The sequence below is a fragment of the Lithobates pipiens genome, unplaced genomic scaffold, assembly GCF_037356315.1.
Source record: "Lithobates pipiens isolate NorthernLeopardFrog02 unplaced genomic scaffold, aLitPip1_a1.2 Scaffold_35, whole genome shotgun sequence".
Taxonomy (NCBI): Eukaryota; Metazoa; Chordata; class Amphibia; order Anura; family Ranidae; genus Lithobates; species Lithobates pipiens.
In genome coordinates this window covers 22,475,929-22,500,432 of record NW_027507811.1, presented here as the reverse complement: position 1 = coordinate 22,500,432, position 24,504 = coordinate 22,475,929, and the positions used below count along the sequence as shown (strand labels likewise).

The 24,504-nt window shown below is 43.9% G+C and overlaps 1 pseudogene across 1 annotated transcript in view; it reads right to left on the bottom strand.

Annotated features, from left to right (window-relative positions):
• Positions 1-24,504, bottom strand: part of LOC143956391 (uncharacterized) — a 221,053-nt pseudogene that overhangs the window by 9,654 nt on the left and 186,895 nt on the right. The window contains exons 7-10 of the transcript XR_013269903.1: positions 15,456-15,594; positions 15,113-15,210; positions 14,446-14,587; positions 12,771-13,559 (exon numbers count right to left, since the gene is read on the bottom strand). The product of XR_013269903.1 is annotated as an uncharacterized LOC143956391 (transcript). The remainder of the gene's footprint in view (positions 1-12,770; positions 13,560-14,445; positions 14,588-15,112; positions 15,211-15,455; positions 15,595-24,504) is intronic.

Sequence of the window (24,504 nt, the reverse complement as noted above, 5' to 3'; positions counted from 1 at the left end):
TCCTCCGGCACCCACCTATCGTTAGGCAGAGAGCCAGAATGGCAATCTTGTAAACAAGGCAGATCGCTGTTCTGACAGAATGGAAGCGATGGAATTTGTTTCTCTGCAAAGCAAGGAATAAATTCCATCTCTTCCACTAGTAAATGCACCTCGCCCAGTGTAGTAAAACACTGGCTAGGCACAGTTAACCCTTTGATCGCCCCAGATTTGTAAAGCCTTCCCAGCCAGTGTCATTAGTACAGTGGCGAAGCACGCTAGTCATGTGAAACACATCACCTTATTCCCTGCAATATGCCATATGCCTACTATATTTAATTTTAATACCTCCTGAAATTAATTTACTGCATTGACCTGGGAGTGCGGCCATCCTTTTTTTTCGTTTTATCTTCATTAGTATAGTGACTATTTTTTGCACTGATAACTGTATTAGTGCTACTGGTCCCCAAAAAGTGCCAGAATGTCGCAATATTGCAGTCCCGCTATAATCTCGCAATATTGCAGTCCCGGTGTGTTCTGCCGAGAAAAGTCCCACCGCATGGCCTCGCTTGCCACGCTTTGGGCATGGCCTCACTTCGCTCGCCACGCTTTGGGCATAGCCTCGCTTCACTCGGCATATTTATATTCTAACTCTATGTGTACTTGGATGGTGGGGCTTGAACCTGGACTCAGGGCAGAATGTAGTGCGCAGGCGCCGCATAGAGCTGACGATCAGCTGTTCATCTTCAGGGACTTGCGGCAGCTCCGTAGTCATTCGTACTGAGCCTGCGCAGTACAGGGGGGACATTATCCGCCGGGGGACCTTTTTTTGGCAAGACACCGGTGTAAGTCTGTGATCGCTGGTATTTCTGGTAAAAAAATAAAACTGCCACAGAACCTGATGCGACTGGCTCAGTATTCTCTGTACAGCACTGTGGTATATGTAAGAGCTATATAAATGTATAATAATAATAGTGTGTGACTGTGGTGAGCTTTGAGGTGAGTATCTGCGATGATCCTGACCTCTAATTGGTTGCTGTGAAGGAAGCACACGCAATCTCAGTTGAGAGACCTGAGGGGAGTCTCTGTGGGGAACAGAATCTGCCCGGCGACTGCGATCCCTTTCTCTGGTTGGCTGCACTCCCTTCACACCAATCAATATCAGTGGGGAGCTCTGAGGAGAGTCTCTATGGAGAGCAGAATCTGCCCAGTGATTGTAATCCTGCACTGTGAATGGTTGGTGTGGAGGCAGTGCAGCCAATGACAGTAGAGGGGATGTGAAGCGGGAACTCTGAGGTAATTGCTGTGAGGTGTCCGGCTCTCCTATGACTGAATCCTCCATTTTGTTTTACATTGGTGACAGAAGTGACGGTGGAATGGGATCTGTTTTCTGTCACAGGAAATGTGGTAAAGGTAAAATAATATCAGAGTCACATCTTTATATCCTTCTATATGTATATGTAGAAGACATTGAATGGTTGGTAAGGTGAATGAGTCTGGCAGCAGCATTCATGATGGATTTTTTTTTAGTCCCTTGCATTGTGTGTTTGTGTCTGTAAGACTCTTATTTATTCCACTGTAATCTTGTGCGTATAAGGAATACGGCATACATGTGTGGTGTATACACAAGTAGGCTCATAGTTTCATAGTTAGTAAGGTTTAATAAAGACACCAGTCTATCCAGTTCAACCTGAGCGAGTGTCTACAATTATCCCTATCCCTGTACATTGCACACTCACATTGGTCCCTACCCTCAAGGAGCCCACAATCCAAGGTCCCCATTCCTATACTAGGGCCAATTTTGGACAGAAGCCAATTAACCTGCCTGCATGTCTTTGGAGTGTGGGAGGAAACCAGAGTACCCGGAGGAAACCTACACAGGCACAGGGAGAACATGCAAACTCCAGGCAGGTAGTGTCGTGGTTGGGATCCGAACCAGCGACCTTTTTTACTGCTAGGTGAGAGTGCTAACCACTACACCACAGTGCCGCCCCGGCTCAAAGTATATTATACCACACCCAGTATTCAGTGTACTGTAACCTAAGACCCCTTCCACACTGTGCCGCCACCGGCATCAGCAGTAAAGCGGCTCTATTTTAGCATTGTTTTAGCGGCGCTATTCGGCCGCTAGTGGGGAGGTTTTAACCCCCCTGCTAGTGGCCAAAAAGGGGTTAAATCTGCCTGCAAACCGCCGCCGCAGTGGCGTTTTGCCGGCGGTATAGCAGCGCTGCCCCATTGATTTCAATGGGGGCGAGTTCACAGCTCCAAAGAAGCTGCTGGCAGGACTTTTTCTGACTCCCTGCCAGCGCACCACTCCAAAGTGAAAGCCCTCTGGCTTTCACACTGAAGTGAATGGAGCAGCTGTTTTAGGGCGGTTTGCAGGCGCTATTTTTAACGCTATAGCGCCTGAAAAATGCCCCTAGTGTGAAAGGGGTCTAAATGCTCCCACTTTAGGCCGCAGATCTTCTCCCTTGGGTGCCCTTACTTGAATAAAAGTAATATACACTCACCGGCCACTTTATTAGGTACACCTGTTCGATTTCTTGGTAACACAAATTTCTAATCAACCAATGACATAGCAGCAACTCAATGCATTTAGGCATCTAGATGTGGTGAAGACTACTTTCTAAAGTTCAAGGCGAGCATCAGAATGGGGAAAAAAGGGGATTTAAGTGCCTTTGAACATGGCACGGTTGTTGGTGCCAGACAGGCTGGTCTGAGTATTTCAAAAACTGCTGATCTACTGGGATTTTCAGGCACAACCATCTCTAGGGATTACAGAGAGTGGTCCAACAATGATAAAATATCCAGTAAGCGGCAGACTGGTTTCAGATTATAGAAAGGCAACAGTAACTTAACCACTACAGATCCGCGCTATTGCCAAATGACGGCATTAGCGCGGACCTACATTTCCGGGGCGCTCTGTGATCGGCGAGTCCGTGAGACTCGCCTGATCACCGATCCGTGTAAGGGGTCGATCCCGACCCCTTATCACGTGATCAGCTGTCAGCCAATGACAGCTGATCATGTGATAGAACGGAGCCGGTAATCGGCTATTATTCCTCCTCGCGCTGACAGCGCGAGGAGAGAAAAAAAAAGCCGATCACCGGCGGCCGTGATCGGGACATCAGTCCCGATCACGGCCATAATACTAGGGACCACCTGCCTGTGCCCACCTGCCTCCCGCAGTGCCATCCTGAAGTGTCATCCTGAAAATAAAAGCAAAAGTAAGTGCCCCCCGTCAGTGCCCATAGTGCCCACAGTGCCACCCCACAGTGCCACCCACAGTGCCACCCACAGTGCCACCCAATCTGCCTCAAAGGTGCTGCACCCCAGTGCCGCCCATCTGTGCCCAGCAGTGCCACCTATCAGAGCCACCTATCAGTGCCACCTATCAGTGCCCATCAGTCCCATCTATCTGTGGTACCTATCAGTGCCCATCCGTGCCACCCATCCGTGCCACTTATCCGTGCCACCCATCCGTGCCATCTTATCTGTGCCCATCTTTGCCCATCAGTGCCGCCTTATCTGTGCCCATCGGTGCCGCCTTATCTGTGCCTATTAGTGCCGCCTTAACTATGCCTATCAGTGCCCACCGGTGCAGCCTATCAGTGCCCACCAATGCAGCCCATCAGTGCCCACCAATGCAGCCCATCAGTGCCCACCAATGCAGCCCATCAGTGCCCACCAATGCAGCCCATCAGTGCCCACCAATGCAGCCTATCAGTGCCGCCTAATCAGCGCACTTCAATGAAGGAGAAAAATGACCCGTTTGCAAAATTTTATAACAAACTATTAAAACATGATTTTTTTTTTTTTTTTTTTTTGCATCTTTTTTTGTTTGTTTAGCAAAAAATAAAACTCCGAGCTGTAACTAAATACCACCAAAAGAAAGCTCTATTTGTGGGAAAAAAATGATAAAAATTTCATTTGGGTACAGTGTTGTATGACCGCGTAATTGTCACTCAAAGTGCATCAGCGCTGAAAGCTGAAAATTGGTCTGGGACTGAGGGGGGTTTAAGTGCCCAGTAAGCAAGTGGTTAAATAACCACTCGTTACAAAACCAAAGTATGCAGAATACCATCTCTGAACGCACAACACATTGAACCTTAAAGCAGATGGGCTACAACAGCAGAAGACTACACCGGGTGTGACTCCTGCCAGCTAAGAACAGGAAACTGAGGCTACAGTTCGCACAGGCTCACCAAGATTGGACAATAGAAGATTTGAAAAACGTTGTCTGGTCTGATGAGACTCGATTTCAGCTGCAACATTCAGATGGTAGGGTCAGAATTTGGCATAAACAACATGAAAGCATGGATCCATCATGCCTTGTATCAATTGTTCAGACTGCCGGTGGTGGTGTAATGGTGTGGGGGATATTTTCCTGGCACACTTTGGGCCCCTTAGTACCAATTAAGCATTGTTTAAATAGTTGCTGACTATGTCCATCCCTTGATGACTACAGTGGACCCATCTTCTGATGGCTACTTCCCGTGTATAACCACTGCGCTACTTTAAGGAATGTAATTAGCAACCAAAAAACTGAAAACAAATTAAATATATACTCATTGATGGGTGAAGTGTAAAAGTGTAAAACAAACTAAATTAAACTTTATAGAATAAAGCCTGATAAGTCAGACTAATGCTGCGTACACACGATCGGAAATTCCGCCAGCAAAAGTCTGATGAGAGCTTTTGGTCGGAAAATGCGACCGTGTATGCTCCATTGGACTTTTGTTGGTGGAATTCCAGCCAGCAAAAGATTGAGAGCAGGTTGTAAATTTTTCGGTCTAAACAAGTTTGATCGGAAATTCGGATCGTTTGTACCAATTCCAACATGCAAAATTCCTACACATGCTCGGAAACAATTCGATGCATGCTCGGAAGCATTGAACTTAATTTTCTCGGCTCTCTGTAGTGTTGTACGTCACCATGTTCTTGATGGTCGAAAGTTCAGAGAACTTTTGTGTGACCGTGCATGCAAGCCAAGCTTGAGCCGAATTCCGTCCGAAAAAAACATCCAAGATTTTTCAGATGGAAAATCCGCTCGTGTGTACGCGGCATTAGGGTTAAAAGGGAGGTAAGCTGCTGCTAATACACCTATTTGTGTTTTCACAAATCACAAAGTGAACAGATGTAGTGTAGTGTTCAGGGTTACCACCTTTTCTTCAAGCCAAACCCAAACGCTTTAACGGCCTGGGGCACCTTTGGGTGCCCCAAGGAGGGTAGTAATGCAGTAAACAGTGAGTGTGGCCAAATTGCTCTTGCTGAGATAATTGCCCTGCCACCAGTTTGCCGAACCTACCCCCAGACAGCTGCCCACAGCTCCTGGGTGACAACAGATGTTTGTTTGACTATCTTGGTTACTTGGGGAGCCACAGCCTGGTCTGAATAATGTGTCTGAGTTTCAGTCCGCCTAAACCCCGAACACATGATTCAAATCCCGGACAGGTGGCAACCCTTATGCCGCGTACACACGGTCAGGATTTCCGACAACAAATGTTCGATGTGAGCTTGTTGTTGGAAAATCCGACCATGTGTATGCTCCATCGGACATTTGCTGTCGGAATTGCCGACAACAAATGTTTGAGAGCTGGTTCTCAAATTTTCTGACAACAAAACTTGTTGGTCGGAAATTCTAAGCGTGTGTACACATTTCCGATGCACAAAATTCCACGCATGCTTGGAATCAAGCAGAAGAGCCGCACTGGCTATTGAACTTAATTTCTCTCGGCTCATCGTACGTCTTGTACGTCACCAAAAAATTCACGGTTTTGTTGTCGGAATGTCTGATCGTGTGTATGTGTGATAATAGTGTAGTGCTGCCAAACCTGTATAATGGTGTGCATACATATATAAACCAAAGTACTTAAATAAACATATAGAATTAACAAATATAAATTAATATATTCTGCCCAATATCCAAATAAAGTGCACAATAAAAATATTCAGTCTATAAAGTATATGCTTCCAGCGAATTGGTGATAAAATTCATCCTTGACAACATTTTAACCCACTCCAATGCGACCAGTATAGTGATCTTGCTATATTAACTGCTTCAGGTTCATTCTATATCAGTTTTACTGCTACAGGGTGGCATCTGTGCATCGGATCACATATATATACATGATGCAACGCTTCCAGGTAGGGGTAGCCGGTGTCTTGCTTCTGCTGTGATTACACAGAGCAGAAGCCGTTCATTGGGTGCATGGTACCCGATGTCTTCCGGCACCTGCCGATCGTTAGGCAGAGAGACAGAATGGCAATCTATGTAAACAAGGAAGATTACTAAACACTAAAGATTACTAAACACTAAAGATTATTAAACAAGGAAGGTTGTCGGAATGTCTGACCGTGTGTACAAGGGCTTAGGAATAACTCACTTAAATCTGTCCAAACCAGAGTCTAGCAGACATCTCAGGTATGATAAAGTTTGAAAAATGAAATCATAAATTATAATATAATAAATAATTATACCAAATAATAATATAACAATAATAAAAATGATTCAATAATGTAATCAAAAACACTGAAATTTGCTCAGTTTCAGAATTGTCGCTGTCATTACTTTTCAATATTTGATGACGGATCTCCCCACAAATCGCTATCGCTCAATTCCTGCGAGTGATTCTAATTTATTATCGCTGTTTTCTAGCTGGTCTAAAACCATTTTTGATGTAAAGGGACAGTTTTGGTTGCTATGGACAATCTCCAGTTTCCAGGCATAAAGAACAGTTTTTATAATATAAAACTGCACGTAGGACACTGGGCAGACCACTAGGGACAAAAGGGATGTGAAATAATTACATACAGTAATGTAATCTGTAAGATTACATTATGCTGTATGTATACGGTGTGTTTCACTTTTTGAATTTGGCGCCGTTCTCCGTCCCCGTGCATCGCAACGCTCGCAGGGAATGGAGATCGGCTCCGTGGGGGAATCGAGCGGAGGGCGAGCCGCTCGTACAGCGGGGGGACTATGCTGGATCCAGGGGAGAAGGTAAGCAAACTCTCCCTGCATTCAGCGATGCGGTCCCACGTCTGGCTCGGGGTTACCGCTTTTAGTATAAAACTTCCACCCCGAGCCAGACTCGGGAATACCGCTAGGGGGGGTTAATAGTAAAAAATAAAACAAGCACAGAACCTGATGTGACTGGCTCAGTGTTTTCGGTACAGCACTGTGGTGTATGTCAAAGCTATAAAAATGTATAATAATAATAATAATAATAATAGTGTGTGACTGTGGTGAGCTTTGAGGTGACTGTGATCCTGACCTCTAATTGGTTCCCGTGAAGGAAGTGCAGACAATCTCAGTGGAGAGATCTGAGGTGAGTGTTTGTGGAGAGCAAAATCTGCCCGGTGTGGTGTGTGATATAAAATATGATTTTTTTTAAACAGCGTTCTGGTTTCACAGACACAGAACTTCTCAAACATGTGCTGTTGGATACAATGGGAACGTAGAACCATTGTTGTATTCAGTTGACAGTTTGAACAGTCTGTTGTCTCTATAGCTGCAGTAAACAGGTAAGAGAGTGTCTCTCAAACGGAAAGCTACAGAAATGTTGGTTAGTCGGTTGTTATAATAAATAACTTGACATATAAAAGGACTTATCAAGCCTTAAACACACGCGACTTCAACATGGATTAACACCATAGCAGGTAGAAGGTTTGTAACCAGCCAAGAAGAAAGATACCTGATTTCCAAAGTAACTGCCTCCTCATTGTCAAAGGAGATCACGAACACACAGTAACCGAAGTTACAGTGGAGGTTCACACAAAAATTGAACCTCCGCTTTTCGGAACCCCCCCTAGTGTCACATTTGGCACCTTTCGGGGGGAAGGGGGGGTGCAGATACCTGTCTAAGACAGGTATTTGCACCCACTTCGGGGCATAGACTCCCACGGGAGTCTACGCCTCTTCCCGTCCCCCAGCGATGTCTGCTTTGACACACACAGGTCCCAGGAGATAGCGGGGACCAGTTAGGACACGCAGCAAGACTCGCGCATGCGCAGTAGGGAACCGGGAAGTGAAGCTGCAATGCTTAATTTCCTGATTCCCTCACCGAGGATGGCGGCGACAGCTGCTGAGAGCCGAGCGATTGATCAGCTTCGGCTGCCGACATCACTGGACCCTGGGACAGCTAAGTGTCCATTTATAAAAGTCAGCAGCTGCAGTATATGTAGCTGCTGGCTTTTAATAAATATATTTATATATATATATATATATATATATATATATATATATATATATATATTTATTTATTTATTTATTTATTTATTTATTTATTTATTTTTTAGGTGGACCTCCTCTTTAACCACTGACCAGCGCACGACGATGTACGTCGACAGAATGGCACGGGCAGGCATATTGGCGTACAGGTACGTCCAATATTCAATGCCGCCCTGCCATCGGGAGCGCGCCGCCGGCGGCGCGCTCCCGCGCTGGTCGGGACCCCCGTGAGTCCGGTCGCGGGACCCGCGGACTCGATCGCCGCGGGCATCCCCGCGATCGTCTCACGGGAGCGGCCGAATGGAGGAAATGCTGTGTAAACAACATTTCTCCATTCTGCCTAGCAACTAGTGACGCTGATCTCTGCTCCATGTGATTGGAGCAGAGATCAGTGTTCACTAAATGAAAGCCCAACCCCCCCACAGTTAGTAACACACCCCTAGGAACACTTAACCCCTACACTGCCACCCACTGGTTAACCCCTTCACTGCCAGTGTCATTTACACAGGAATCACTGCATTTATATAGCATTGATTACTGTATAAATGACAATGGTCCCAAAAATGTGTCAAAAATGTCCGATGGGTCCCCCACAATGTCGCAGTCACAATAAAAATCGCTGATCGCCGCCATTACTAGTAAAAAAAAAAAATAATAAAAAATTATTAATAAAAATGCTATAAAACTATCCCTATTTTGTAAACGCTATAACTTTTGCGCAAACCAATCAATAATCGCTTATTGCGATTTTTCTTTACCAAAAATATGTAGAAGAATACGTATCAGCCTAAACTGAGGGAAAAAATATTCTTTTTATATATTTTTGGGGGATATTTATTATAACAAAAAGTAAAAAATAATGCGTTTTTTTCAAAATTGTCGCTCTATTTTTTGCTTATAGCGCAAAAAATAAAAACCGCAGGGGTGATCAAATACCACCAAAAGAAAGCTCTATTTGTGGGAAAAAAAGGACGTCAATTTTGTTTGGGAGCCACGTCGCACGACCGCGCAATTGTCAGTTAAAGCGACGCAGTGCCGAATCGCAAAAAGGGGTCTGGTCTTTGACCAGCAAATTGGTCCGGTCTGCAAGTGGTTAAGTAACTTTTTAAGCATATTTCTACTTTTTACAGACCATAGTTTCTGCTTATTTGCTAGGCATCTCGCTATAGATATCTGTCAGCCTTGTACTGTATTCCTTGTATTGTATGTACAGCATTTTTGTTTAGTAAAAGCACATTTACACACTGCAGAGGTCTGAGTTTTCCTTGCTTATACCGCAAAGTAACCTTTGCTAGATAGACGCAAGCATAAACACCCGGTGACTGAGATTGCTCCCTGTGATTGGCTGCACTCCCTTCACACCCATCAATCTCAGTGGTGAGTTCTGAGGAGAGTCTCTATGGAGAGTAGATTCTGCCCAGTGACTATGATCCCGTCCTGTGATTGGTTGGTGTGGAGGCAGTGCAGCCAATGGCAGTGGAGGAGGTGTGAAGTGGGAATTCTTGAGGTGATGTCTGTGAGGTGTCCGGCTCTCCTATTCTTGAATTCTCCATTTTGTTTTACATTGGTGACAGAAGTGACAGTGGAATGGGTTCTGTTTTCCGTCACAGGAAATGTGGTAAAGGTAAAATAATATCAGAGTCACATTTTTATATCCCTAATATATATATATATATATATATATATATATATATATATATATATATATATATATGTAGTGTCTGCTGGAGATAAAAGACGTCACTGTGACTATGGAGGAAGAGGACGGACATGATGGGGGGGGGTTACTGGGTGTAAATATAAAATGATATCTTATTACCTCCTCTGCTGCCACTTCCACCAATGTCTCCTCTCTACTTTATCACAACTTAGAACTTCCTGTCTGCATTTGACATCACTTCCTGTCTTCCACTCAGTAGCGAAACCTCCAATAACGTGTATTTACAATGCTGCCGGGAGAAAACCAATCCCCTCCTGGTATTCTCTATACATTGTAAGTAGACAGGGGCTCTATATGTGACTGTACTGAGGTGGAGCCAGCTTGGCTAAATGTAAGACTTTCTCTAATATCATTAGTGTACTGCTCCACGTTATATCAATGGTGTTTCATGGAGGGAAGATACGCTCTTTTGGAACCCGTACCTGGGCATTTTGTGGACCAATACATAAGCACCAGAGCTACACACGATACTGATATTGATTATGGCGCCGGATGAGATTTCAGTATGTGGAGCGGTTGAAGTAAATGGGCAGATTTGGTCATGTTCGCTTGTCCAAATCTCTTGGAGCAGTTGCGGCATGAAGTCATTAATGTGGTGGCAGTGTTACTACTGCCACTAAATGACAACTCTCTGGTGTCTGGGCTGCAAGAATCTTTGGTTTCTAGGGCACAGGCAGCTGACAGCATCCTAGCAACCAAGGCTCCTGCTGTCTACTAGCTTGTTTCAAATTGGGACCGGTACCTAGCCATCTTTAAGACTAGCACATAAGCATCAGAGCTGCACGTGATTCTAATTCTTTGATATCTTGAGTAGGGCTTGGAATGAGATTCCAGTTTGTTTGTGGACCGGTTGAAGTAAATTACCAGATTTTGGCCATGTTCACTTCTCCAAACCATTTGCAGCAGGAAGTCATTTATTTAGTGGCGGTATTACTCCTGCTGCTGAATGACAGTTCCTTCCTGTGTGGGCCACAAGCATCTTTGGTTGCTAGGGCACAGGCAGCTGTCAGCATCCTAGCAACCAAGACTCCTGCTGTCTACTGGCTTGTTTTAAATTGGGACCAGTGCCTAGCCATCTTTAACCACTTGAGACCTGCGCTATAGCCGAATGACGGCTACAGCACGGACCTCCTTTGCCGGGACTACGTCTATTGACGTCGTCCCGTGCACGAGGGGCGCGCGCGGCGCGCTCTGGGATCGGCGAGTCTATGAGACTCGCCTGATCACTGATCTGAACAAGAGGTCGATCCCGACCCCTTACCACGGGATCAGCTGTCAGCCAATGACAGCTGATCATGTGATACAACGGAGCCGGTAATCGGCTATTATTCAGCGCGAGGAGAAAAAAAAAGAGCCGATCACCGACGGCCGTGATCGGGACATCAGTCCCGATCACGGCCAGCCCTGCCAGTGCCCACCTGCCCCCTGCCAGTGCCACCTCATTAAAAAATAAGTGCCCCCGTCAGTGCCACCCAGCAATGCCCACAGTGCCACCCAGCAGTGCCCACAATCTGCCTCAACAACAGTGCTGCACCCCAGTGCCACATATCCATGCCCATCAGTGTCATCTACCAGTGCCCATCAGTGCCGCCCAGCAGTGCCATCTATCAGAGCCACCTATCAGTGCCCCTTAGTGCCACCCATCCGTGCCACTCTATCTGTGCCCATCTTTGCCCATCAGTGCCGCCTTATCTGTGCCCATCAGTACTGCCTTATCTGTGCCTATCGGTGCCACCTTATCTGTGCCTATTAGTGCCGCCTTAACTATGCCTATCAGTGCCCACCAGTGCAGCCTATCAGTGTCGCCTCATCAGCGCACTTCAATGAAGGAGAAAAATTACCCGTTTGCTAAATTTTATAACAAACTATTAAACATGATTTATTTATTTTTTTGCATCTTTTTTTGTTTGTTTAGCAAAAAATAGAACTCCCAGTTGTAATTAAATACCACCAAAAGAAAGCTCTATTTGTGGGAAAAAAATTATAAAAATTTCATTTGGGTACAGTGTTGTATACCCGTGCAATTGTCATTCAAAGTGCATCAGCGCTGAAAATTGGTCTGTGCAGGAGGGGGGTTTAAGTGCCCAGTTAACAAGTGGTTAAGACTAGTATATAAGTATCATAGTTACATGTGATATGGATTCTTTGATATCTTGATTAGGACTTAGAATGAGATTCCAGTTTGTTTGTGGACCGATTGAATCATTAAATGGCCCGATTTGGCCATGTTCGTCTGTCCAAACCTCTTGCAGCTAATGCAGCAAAAAGTCACTTATTTGGGGGCAGTTTTACTAGTGCCACTAAATGGCAGCTCCCTGGTGCGTGGGCCTCAAGCATCTTTGGACGCAGGCAGCTGACAGCATCCTAGCAACCAAGGATCCTGCTTGTCTACTGGCTTTTTTCAAATTGTAAACAAGCCAACGGGCATCCTGGGTGATGTTATTGACCATACGTGGGTAATACCATATTTAGTCAATAACGTCAGGTGGGGCTGTCAGAATATATTGATGTGCAGCTCCCGCATTTCATTGCTTGAGTATTGCTGCCATTGCTTGATTTTTGCCCATGTGTTAATACAATTGTCACAAGTAATGTCACAACTATTGTTTTTTTTTTTGCCCCGTGTATTGTCATTATTGTTAACATATACCAGTCAAAGACCAAACCCTGACTTATCGACCAATACTGACCAAGATATATGAGCACAAAATACTATTTTACTACAGAAAAAGAAATACACTAAAATCCAATCCTGTTTCATTCATACAAAGACTAAAGATATATGACGGTAGTTTTAAAGCACACGAGACTTATGAATGCCTAAGTCAACGTTGAATCCACAATGTCTCTGGTGTGTAAGAAGTAGCTTTTGCTCAGTGAAAGATTTTCCGCACTCTGTATATCAAAGACGATCACCCATGTGAGTTCTCTGGTGTCTAACAAAGTCTCCTTTCTGAGAAAAGCATTTCCCGCACTCCGTACATGTATGAGGACGCTCACCCGTGTGAATTCTCTGGTGTCTAACAAGGTTATCTCTATTAGTGAAGGATTTCCCGCAGTCTGAACATGAATAAGAGTGCTAATGTGTGTGAATCCTCTGGTGTTTAACAAGGTCTCCTTTTTGAGTAAAACATTTCCCGCACTCCGTACATAAATAAGGACGCTCACCTGTGTGAATTCTCTGGTGTACAAGAAGCCTTCCTTTGTCAGTGAAACATCTCCCACACTCTGAGCATGGATAAACTTTCTCACTTGTGTGAATGCTCTGGTGTTTGAGAAGGTTTTCGTTTTCATTGAAAGATTTCCCGCACTCTAAACATGAGAATACATTGTCACTTCGGTGAACGCCTTCATGGTGTAAGGAAGATTCCTCGGGAATAGAAGGATCTGTTGATGGATCTGCAGTGTGAGATCTTACATGGATATTTCCAATCATAGTATGTGATTGATGAGAAGATTCCCCCTGATCAGAGGGATCCATTGATGTCTCCAGACAGGAAGGTCTGTGATGTATATTTTGTGTATTTGGATTTCCTCCTGGAGGATCCTGTGTGATGACATTATCTTCTGACTTACAATCAACAGATAACAAAATATGTCTCTCTGAGGAATTCCTGACGTCATAACCATCTGTTGGAAAGAAATTTTTAAATTAATGTAAAAAAAAAAAAGTCATGTATTTTGATCTAGCAGTCAACAGTTGCGTAGTTCAAAAAAAAGGTACAAAATATGAAAACATATCAGATTAAGGATACAAAACATCTATGCTACACTGGGTAAAATAGTTTTGTGCATCTTTACCTACATAATTTTGTGGAAACATGACGTTATATTGAGGAATGGAGATGGGCCTTTCATATGGTGTACAGTATCTCCTCATTTGTTGGGAACATGACGTTATATTGAGGAATGGAGATGGACCTTTCATATGGTGTACAGTATCTCCTCCTCATTTGTTGGGAACATGACGTTATATTGAGGAATGGAGATGGACCTTTCATATGATGTACAGTATCTCCTCCTCATTTGTTGGGAACATGACGTTATATTGAGGAATGGAGATGGACCTTTCATATGGTGTACAGTATCTCCTCCTCATTTGTTGGGAACATGACGTTATATTGAGGAATGGAGATGGACCTTTCATATGGTGTACAGTATCTCCACCTCATTTGTTGGGAACATGACATTATATTGAGGAATGGAGATGGACCTTTCATATGGTGTACAGTATCTCCTCCTCATTTGTTGGAAACATGATGTTATATTGAGGAATGGAGATGGGCCTTTCATATGGTGTACAGTATCTCCTCCTCATTTGTTGGGAACATGACGTTATATTGAGGAATGGAGATGGACCTTTCATATGGTGTACAGTATCTCCTCCTCATTTGTCGGGAATATGACGTTATATTGAGGAATGGAGATGGACCTTTCATATGGTGTACAGTATCTCCACCTCATTTGTTGGGAACATGACTTTTATATTGAGGAATTCTTCCATAGCATCACTTACCTGTGTTTATAGGTAGAGAAATTTCATCCCGTTCACTTTTTATAATCATACCAACCGCCTTCGTGGACGGCTGATCACCCCCTACATACGTCTCTACTTCTTCCTCTTTAACATCAGTTTTAATATGAATCCGTTCTTCACCCTAAACCCCAAAATAATAGAAAACATCTATTGAAGCTGTATTCAATGCAAATAAAAGAGACAAATGAATATACAGCTCTGCATTCATTAATCCATTGTTAAGACCAGTAGGTGTCACTGACCTACAGCAGAGAAAAATTAGGTCTCCTGTCCATTTCCTGTGAGCCCAGGGGAGCAGGGGCCCAACCTCTGAACGCTCATCATCATGCCAGCCTGGGTTCACATGACATCATGCCAGCCTGGACTCACAGGATCTAAGAACACAACCATGTCATTCAACACGTGCCCATCATTAAGAGGAACACAAGAAGAAAAAGGACCCATGATGTCACATGACTAGGCCAAAAACCCCACCAAAGAGGAGTGTGAATATTGATATTAAAAAAAATAAAAAAATAAAAAGGTGCTCCAAGGTGGAAATGGGAAGGTGGAGTAGAGGCAACATTTTAGATGTAGAAGTAAACATTAAAATATGAGAGTACATAGAAGAATGTTATTTCACAAATCACTTCTGTGTTCCATTTACCTGATGATGGTGGGGGATGGTGTGATCTTCCTGTGTGGAATCCCGGGAATACAGAGGACAGGGACATCTCTCTGGTGGGTTCCCATTACTGGATCCATCTGTAGGAAACACACACACACTGACTGAATACATTGTTTCTATGTGTTTATCAGATGATGGGGGATCTAGGTGGAGCCTCCTTACTGCTCTCTCCTTTACAACAAAGTCTCCTCTCCGGTGATGTGAGGGGCGGCTGATTCTCCATCATGATGTCCTCCTAGAACTAATTCTTATTATGTGAAGGACTACATATCCTCAGTTATTAATAACAAAACAATTTCTATATTTAGTGCTTAATACTCACCTGTGATTATATTTAAAGATTCCTCCCGTTTAATGTTTGCTGTCATCCCAAACTCTTCTGTAGACTGTTTATAATCCATTACGCACACCTCCTCTTCTTCCTCTTTAACCTCAACTTTCACATACATCTGTTCCTCATGCTAAACCAACAAAATTATGGAAAATAAAATCATGAAAATCTCATCACCAATAGGCTAAGACTACATAAAAGAGTATAATCTCATACAGTCTGGAGAAACGTTGTGTTCTACCCATATACCTGATGATTGTGAGGGATGGTGTGATCTTCCTGTGTGGAATCCCAGGAATACAGAGGACGGGGACATCTCTCTGGTGGGTTCCCATTACTGGATCCATCTGTAGGAAACACACACACTGACTGAATACATTGTTTCTATGTGTTTATCAGATGATGGGGGATCTAGGTGGAGCCTCCGTACTGCTCTCTCCTTTACAATAAAGTCTCCTCTTACCCGGTGATGTGAGGGGCGGCTGATTCTCCATCATGATGTCCTTGTAGAGATCCTTGTGTCCTTCTAAATACTCCCACTCCTCCATGGAGAAATAGACAGTGACATCCTGACACCTTATAGGAACCTGACACACACAATGATACAGTCACCATCCAGACACATCCCTTGTCTGTTACTGGATAATGTCCCAGAATTCCCACCACCGCTCACCTCTCCTGTCAGCATCTTAATGATCTTGTTGGCAACTTCCACAATCTTCTTGTCCTTGTTTCTCTTGGGTTTCAGCAAATGCAGGGAAGGCACTGTGAAGGTTAGATGGTCACCAGACTTCACCGGAGGAAAACTCTGCATTGAAAGAGCAACACTCATGTCATGTGACCTCCCATAATTCACCTCACCTTTCCGGTCAGGTCTGTGTTTTTTTTAATAGATATGGATTATGTCATGTGACCTCCCAGAATCCTCCTCACCTCTCCAATCAGCAGGTTGATGATCTCCAGGGTAAGGTTCAATAGCCTCTTAGTCATGTGACTCGGGTCTTCTTCCTCCATCCTCATTGATGACTTCATGTGATCCATAGAAGACTCTGATGACTTCATGTGATCCATGCAAGACTCTGATGTCTGTAGACAGATATTATAGTGGCCTTGCTGGTCATTATAACTCGCAGACAAGTAAAGATTAAAGGGGTTGTAAAGGTAAATGTTTTTTCACCTTAATGCATTCTATGCATTAAGGTGAAAAAACATCTGACAGTGCCGGGCCCCCCCACCCCGTTTTACTTACCTCACCCCTCTAAAATCCTGCGCTCGCCCCCGACGTCCTTTTCACCATCCAGCCTGGCCGCTGATTGACTGGAGTGGATGGATGGAAAGCAGCGCAGCCATTGGCTCGCGCTGCTGTCAATCAGATCCACTGATGCGAAACGCCGGGGGGCGGGGCCGTGTGATACATCGAGCGGCTATAGCCGCCTGCTGTATCACGGGAGCGCGCCCGCAGGTGCCTCTCACCATGTGAGGGAGCTCGCATGAACGTGAGAAGTACCTGCGGGAGGAAGCTGAGACAGCCGCCGAGGGACCCCAGAAGAGCAGGTTCGGGGCCACTCTGTGCAAAATGAGTTGCACAGTGGAGGTAAGTATAACATGTTTGTTATTTAAAAAAAAAAAAATTTTAACTTTACAATCCCTTTAATCTTAAAGGCTAAGTGCACGTTTGGAGCATGTTACATATCAAACCCGTGTTTAGGGTTGAAAATGTTTTTATTTGTAAAAGTAACAAAAGTAAAAAGCACAGCTGACAGATTGTTTAGAAGGCAGAGACAACCAGCGTGTCTCAAACCCGTGTTTAGGGTGTAACATGTAGCATGCTCCAATCTTCCCCTTCCTGTGAGAGAGGGTGAAGGTTACCTCTGTCACATTTCAAAATTGGCGTGGCTGTAAACTGTGAAGCTGCTGCTGAGCACCTCCTTATTTCATTGACACTTACTCCAAGCCCTTTTTACAGTAAGCTTGTATGGCGGTACAGGCAGAAAGCAGCAGTAAGTGTCTGCAGGAGCCTGAAATTGCACCTGCGATCTGCTGATTGCGAGGGCAAAGCTTTGCAGGCTAAATAATAAATGCACTTTTTTTCTGGGTGTAAATATAAAATAATATCTTATTACCTCCTCTGCTGCCAGTTCTAGCAACGTCTTCTCTCTACTTCCTCCCGTCTAACCTCTCACCTGGAATTTCCTTTTTAAAACGTGACATCACTTCCTGTCTGTATATTACCTCACTTCCTTTCTAAATATCACTTCTTTCCTGCAGCTGACATCATTTCCCCCTTGTTTGTGGTACCACATCGTGTTTCTGACTTCTCATGTCTGTATGATCGTGGTTTTCTCTTTCTGCATTCCACCATTAATCGTCTTTTTTTGAATCCTCTTTTTTTTTCCCACTAAATATAATTAGAAAAGCATAGCTCCCAACTGTCCCTGATTTGGAGGGACTGTCCCTGATTTGGAACAAAGTCCCTCTGTCCCTCTTTCTTCTTCATTTGTTCTTCATTTTGGTCCGATCTATATAGTTGTATATAAAATGCACTACTTATTTATCCATAATTTTTTTATTTTATCAAAAGAGAACATAACAATTAAGATTGTTGCAAATGGTACATATCATTGTAATGAAAAAACATCGTAAAGGCATATAAAATAGGCTTCGTTCAAATCTTGATGGACCAATCCAGCCTACCCCTAATGGGTCCATGCTGTAGGTCTGGGAGGTCACCACATTGACCATCAAGATTTGAACAAAACCTATTTTATATGCCATTACAATTATATGTACCATTTACAACAATCTTAATTGTTATGTTCTCTTTTGATAAAATAAAAAATTTATGAAGTAAAAAAAAAAACATAGGCGGATGTAAAGGGTAACAATAACTTAGCCCTGTTATAGTTGCACTACTTATTTATAAAAAAAAGTGTTTCCCAGTGCTAAACCTTTCATCTAATTTCTAAACTGCTGCATTTGTAAATTTAACCACTTCAATACAGGACACTTAAACACCTTCCTGCCCAGACCAATTTTGAGCTTTCAGCGCTGTCGCACTTTGAATGACAATTGCGCGGTCATGCTACACTGTACCCAAATGAAATTTTTATCATTTTTTTACCACAAATAGAGCTTTCTTTTGGTGGTATTTGATCACCTCTACGGTTTTTATTTTTTGCGCTACAAATAAAAAAATACCGAAAATTTTGAAAAAATTATTTTTTTGTTTCAGTTTCAAAACTTTGTAAATAAGTACGTTTTCTCCTTCACTGATTGGCACTGATGGGGCTACACTGATGGGCACTGATAAGGCGGCACTGATGGGCACCAATGAAGTGGCACTGATGAGGTGGCATTGATGGACACTGATATCTGATGGGCGACACGGATGGGCGACATGGATGGACACTGATAGGTGGCACGGATTGGCATGGATGGGCGGCACGGATTGGCATGGATAGGCGGCACAGATGGGCATGGATAGGCAGCACAGATGGGCATGGATAGGCGGCACAGATGGGCATGGGTGGGCACTGATAGGCGGCACAGGTGGGCACTCATAGGCGGCACAGGTGGGCACTCATAGGCGGCACAGGTGGGCACTCATAGGCGGCATTGGTGTTATACTGTACTAATGGATGCCAATTATTGCCAAACAATAATGCATGCCAATCAGTGATGCCCATTGTGGGCACTGATTGGCATCCATTATGGGCACTGATTGGCATCCACTGTGCTGACTGGCATCCCTGGTGGTCTAGGGAGGATTACCTTTTCCCTGGTGGTCCAGTGTGGGCATCCTCGGGGGGGGGGGGGGCTGTGCTGATAATCGATCATCACAGACCCCCCCCCTGTCAGAGGAGCAGCCGATCGGCTCTCCTCTACTCGCGTCTGACAGACGGAAGTGAGGAAAAGCCAATCACCGGCTCTTCCCATTTACACTGTGATCAGCCGTGATTGGACACGGCTGATCACGTGGTAAAGAGTCTCCGTCGGAGACTCTTTACCGAGATCGTAGTTGCCGGGTGTCAGACTGATAAGGTGGATGAGCCTGGCAGCAACATTCATGATGGACTGAAGGGGGGATAGCCATGTAAAGGAGCTCTGAGGAGAGTCTCTATGGAGAGCAGAATCTGCCCAGTGATTGTAATCCTGCACTGTGATTGGTTGGTGTGCAGGGAGTACAGCCAATGACAGTGAAGGAGGTGTGAAGCGGGAACTCTGAGGTGATGGCTGTGAGGTATCCGCCTCTCCTCGGCTCTTCTATGACTGAATCCTCCATTTTGTTTTACATTGGTGATAGAAGTGACAGTGGAATGAGTTCTGTTTTCTGTCACAGGAAATGTGGTAAAGGTAAAATAATATCAGTCACATTTTTATATCCCTCTATATGTATTTGTAGTGTCTGCTGGAGATAAAAGACATCACAGTGACTAAGGAGGAAGAGGACGGACATGATGGGGGAGTTACTGGGTGTAAATATAAAATAATATCTTATTAACTCCTCTGTTTCCAGTTCCAGCAATGTCTCCTCTCTACTTCCTCACAACTTTGAACTTCCTGCCTGCATGTGACATCACTTCCTGTCTTCCACTCAGTAGAGCTCACCACCTATTGCACAGTGGGAGTTCTGTGATCTCCAACAATGCTGCTGAGAGAAAACCAATTCTGGTATTCTCTATAAGACCCCTTTCACACCAGGGCGTTTTGCAGGCGCTATAGCGTTAGAAATAGCGCCTGCAATCTGCCCTAAAAAAGCTGCACCATTATCTGTAGTGTGAAAGCTCGAGGGCTTTCACACTACAGCGGTGTGCTGTCAGCACGTCAGGGAAAAGTCCTGCCAGCAGCTTCTTTGGAGCGGTGAAGGAGCGGTGTGTTTACCGCTCCTCCACCGCTGCTCCCCATTGAAATCAATGGGGCAGCGCTATAATACCGCTGGCAAAACGCCACTATTGCGACGTATTGCTGGCGGTTTTAACCCTTTCTCGGCTACTAGCGGGGGGTAAAAGCGCCCCGCTAGCGACCGAAATGCGCCGCAAATCCGGTGGTAAAACGCTGCTAAAAATAGCTGCGTTTTACCGCCAACGCTATGAGCGGTGTGGTGTGAAAGGGGTCTACATTGTGAATAGACAGGGGCTCTATATGTGACTGTATTGATCTGGATTGGGGGGCATAGACACTGTACATACAGTGACTATGTGGTATGTGGCTGTTATAGGGCAAGAGGTCCAAAAAACACCCAAGAGGCTCTGGGACTTTGATGTGAGTTCATACAAAGCTCGCTGGCCCAGGTTAGGCTGCTCACAACAGACAAGGCTACCCTCCTGTGGGTAGAAAAAAAATAGAAAAAAAAAAAAAAAAAAAGAACTGCGCTAACCACGAATACCCAATGTGAGTAGGGTATGTATATGTGCCAGACCCACGATATGGGTCTAAGTATCTTAATGTCTCCAAGACCACCTCTAAAATATAATGCAAACCATATACAAATAAGTGCAATTTAAATACAAAAACAAACCATAAATGCGTGTCAAGAGTGTGAGTTCACCAAACACAATATGAGTATATCAAACTCAGTGCATATACCTCTAGAAAATAAAAAGTTAAAAAATAGAATAGAATATGAAAAAAAATGTTTGCAATTTTTTTACATAAATGAACTATCAAGAAAAAATATTGTATTTAGAGACACTCTATATAATGTCCATATAGTCATATGTCAAAAAATAATAATAGAATGTCCATATAGTAAACAAACACCAGTGAAGTAAAGCTTCAAGTGGAGTACAGCAGTGAAGGACAAACTTCAAACAGCTGAGTTATAAGTACACAAATTAAAATCTTCTCCAAAGATGTACTGTGCTTTTCCCAACACCGAATGAGTGAATTGGCTCCTTACCAGATCCAAGCGACCCCCCGTTACAGAGGGTCACCACAGGCGACAATAGTCAAAGGATATCCGGATAGCGATTCCTCCTCAAGCGATCCTGAATCTTTCACGCGATAGGGTTATGGCTGTTATTCCACATATCACTCCCAACTCAACGTGGTATCACATAGGGAAAAACATAGGCTCCACTTCCGGAAGTGGAGCCTATGTTTTTCCCTATGTGATACCACGTTGAGTTGGGAGTGATATGTGGAATAACAGCCATAACCCTATCGCGTGAAAGATTCAGGATCGCTTGAGGAGGAATCGCTATCCGGATATCCTTTGACTATTGTCGCCTGTGGTGACCCTCTGTAACGGGGGGTCGCTTGGATCTGGTAAGGAGCCAATTCACTCATTCGGTGTTGGGAAAAGCACAGTACATCTTTGGAGAAGATTTTAATTTGTGTACTTATAACTCAGCTGTTTGAAGTTTGTCCTTCACTGCTGTACTCCACTTGAAGCTTTACTTCACTGGTGTTTGTTTACTATATGGACATTCTATTATTATTTTTTGACATATGACTATATGGACATTATATAGAGTGTCTCTAAATACAATATTTTTTCTTGATAGTTCATTTATGTAAAAAAATTGCAAACATTTTTTTTCATATTCTATTCTATTTTTTAACTTTTTATTTTCTAGAGGTATATGCACTGAGTTTGATATACTCATATTGTGTTTGGTGAACTCACACTCTTGACACGCATTTATGGTTTGTTTTTGTATTTAAATTGCACTTATTTGTATATGGTTTGCATTATATTTTAGAGGTGGTCTTGGAGACATTAAGATACTTAGACCCATATCGTGGGTCTGGCACATATACATACCCTACTCACATTGGGTATTCGTGGTTAGCGCAGTTCTTTTTTTTTTTTTTTTTTTCTATTTCTGTTTGGTGTATTCTTGGTGTACATTTGAATTGCAGCTTCCGTTCAATACCATTTGTATTCCGTAGCGCAGTTTTTCCCTTTTTTTACCCTCCTGTGGGTACCCAGCAGGTTAACCACTTCAGCCCTGGAAGAATTTACCCCCTTTCTGACCAGAGCACTTTTTGCGACTTGGCATTGCGTCGCTTTAACTGACAATTGCGCAGTCATGCGATGTGGCACCCAAACAAAATTGACGTCCTTTTTTCCCTACAAATAGAGCTTTCTTTTGGTGGCATTTGATTGCCACTGCGGCTTTTATTTTTTGCCTTATAAACAAAAAAATTGCTACAATTCTGAAAAAAAAAAACAAACACATTTTTTTACTTTTTGCTATAATAAATATCCCCCCCAAAAAAAAAAAAAAAATATATATATATATATATATATATATATATATATATATATATATATATATATATATATATATATAAACATTTTTGTTCCTCAGTTTAGGCCGATATGTATTCTTCTACATATTTTTGGTAAAAAAATAAAAAAAAAATCACAATAAGCGTATATTGATGGGTTTGCGCAAAAGTTATAGCCCCTGCATTTTTATTGATAATTTTTTTTTTTTACTAGCAATGGCGGCGATCAGAGATTTTTATTGTGACTGCGATATTATGGCAGACACATCAGACACTTTTGGCACGATTTTGGGACCATTCACATTTACACAGCAATCAGTGCGATTAAAAATGCTTAGATTGCTGTGTAAATGTGACTGGCAGTGAAGGGGTTGACCACTAGGTGGCGCGGTAAGGGTTAAGTGTGTCCTAGGGAGTGATTCTAACTGTGGCTGGGAGGGGCTGTGTGTGACACGACACTGATCACCGCTCCTGATTACAGGGTGCGGTTATCAGTGACACTGTCATTAGGCAGAACAGGGAGATGCTTGTTTACATTAGCATCTCCCCGTTCTTCCTCACCATGAGACGAGTCCGCCAGGACCCAGGATCATGATCACGGAGCTCCCGGCCGCAAGCTGCGTCTTAAAGGGTAAAGTACAGGTACGTTAATCTGCCTGTACGTGCCCTTCTGCCGCAGTATATCTGCGTGAGGCGGTCGGGAAGCGGTTAACAGAAAACAAAAATGTACCAATAGAAGGAACATCAGACCAAATCATGAGGGAGTCCAAATTAACGTACTGTTATACACTAAAAAACAGCCAATGCATTTCAGGTGCTAGAAAAAATGCCCCCATTTGGGCTTATTCGTACAATCAGGGTGAAATGCGTCAGCAGCATGGCCAATAAGCTGGGACTGTCTTACGAAGCCAGCTTGGCTGAATTTTCAGGGCGATATCATCAGTGTACGGCTCCACTTTATATTGATGGTGTTTCGTGGAGTGAGGACAAGCTTTTTTTGGGACTGGTACCTAGCACAAGAGGACCAGAGCTCCACGCGATTTTGATTCTTTGATATGTCTCTTGCTTAGGGCTCAGAATTCCAGTTTGTTTGTGTAGCGGCTGAAGTTAATGGCCAGATTTGACCATGTTCGCCTGTCCAATAGTCTTGGAGCAGCTGCAGCAGGAAGTCATTTGTTTGGTGGTAGTTTTACTATTGCCACATAATGAAAACTCTCTTGTGCGTGGGCTGCAAGCATCTTTGGTTGCTAGGGCCCAGGCAGCTGACAGCATCCTAGCAACCAAGGATCCTGCTGTCTACTGGTTTGTTTCAAATTGGCAACGGTACCCAGCCACCATTTAGACTAGCACATAAGCATCGGAGCTACACGCAATACAGATTTTTTGATATCTTGATTAACCACTTGCCGCCCGTGCAATAGCCAAAGGACGGCTACAACGCGAGCTTACAATGCCAGTAGGGTTTACATGGATGTCCTCCCGTGATCACGCTGCGGTGCGCTCTGTCCTTTGGCCTCAGCTGATCGGCGTAAAGGGCCAATCACAGTGGCCCTTTACCACATGATCAGCGGAGTCCAATGACAGCTGATTACGGATGTCAACACAAGCCGGTTATCGGGTTTTTACTCCTCATTCTGACAGCGCGAGGAGAGAAAAATGGAGCCAATAACCAGCTTGTGTTAAGGAACATCAGCACAGATTATCATTTTCCCGATTATCAGTGGAGTTCCACCAGTGTTGCCAATCAGTTCCCAGCAGTGCTGCTAATCCATGCTCATCAGTCCCAGCCTCATCAGAGCACATC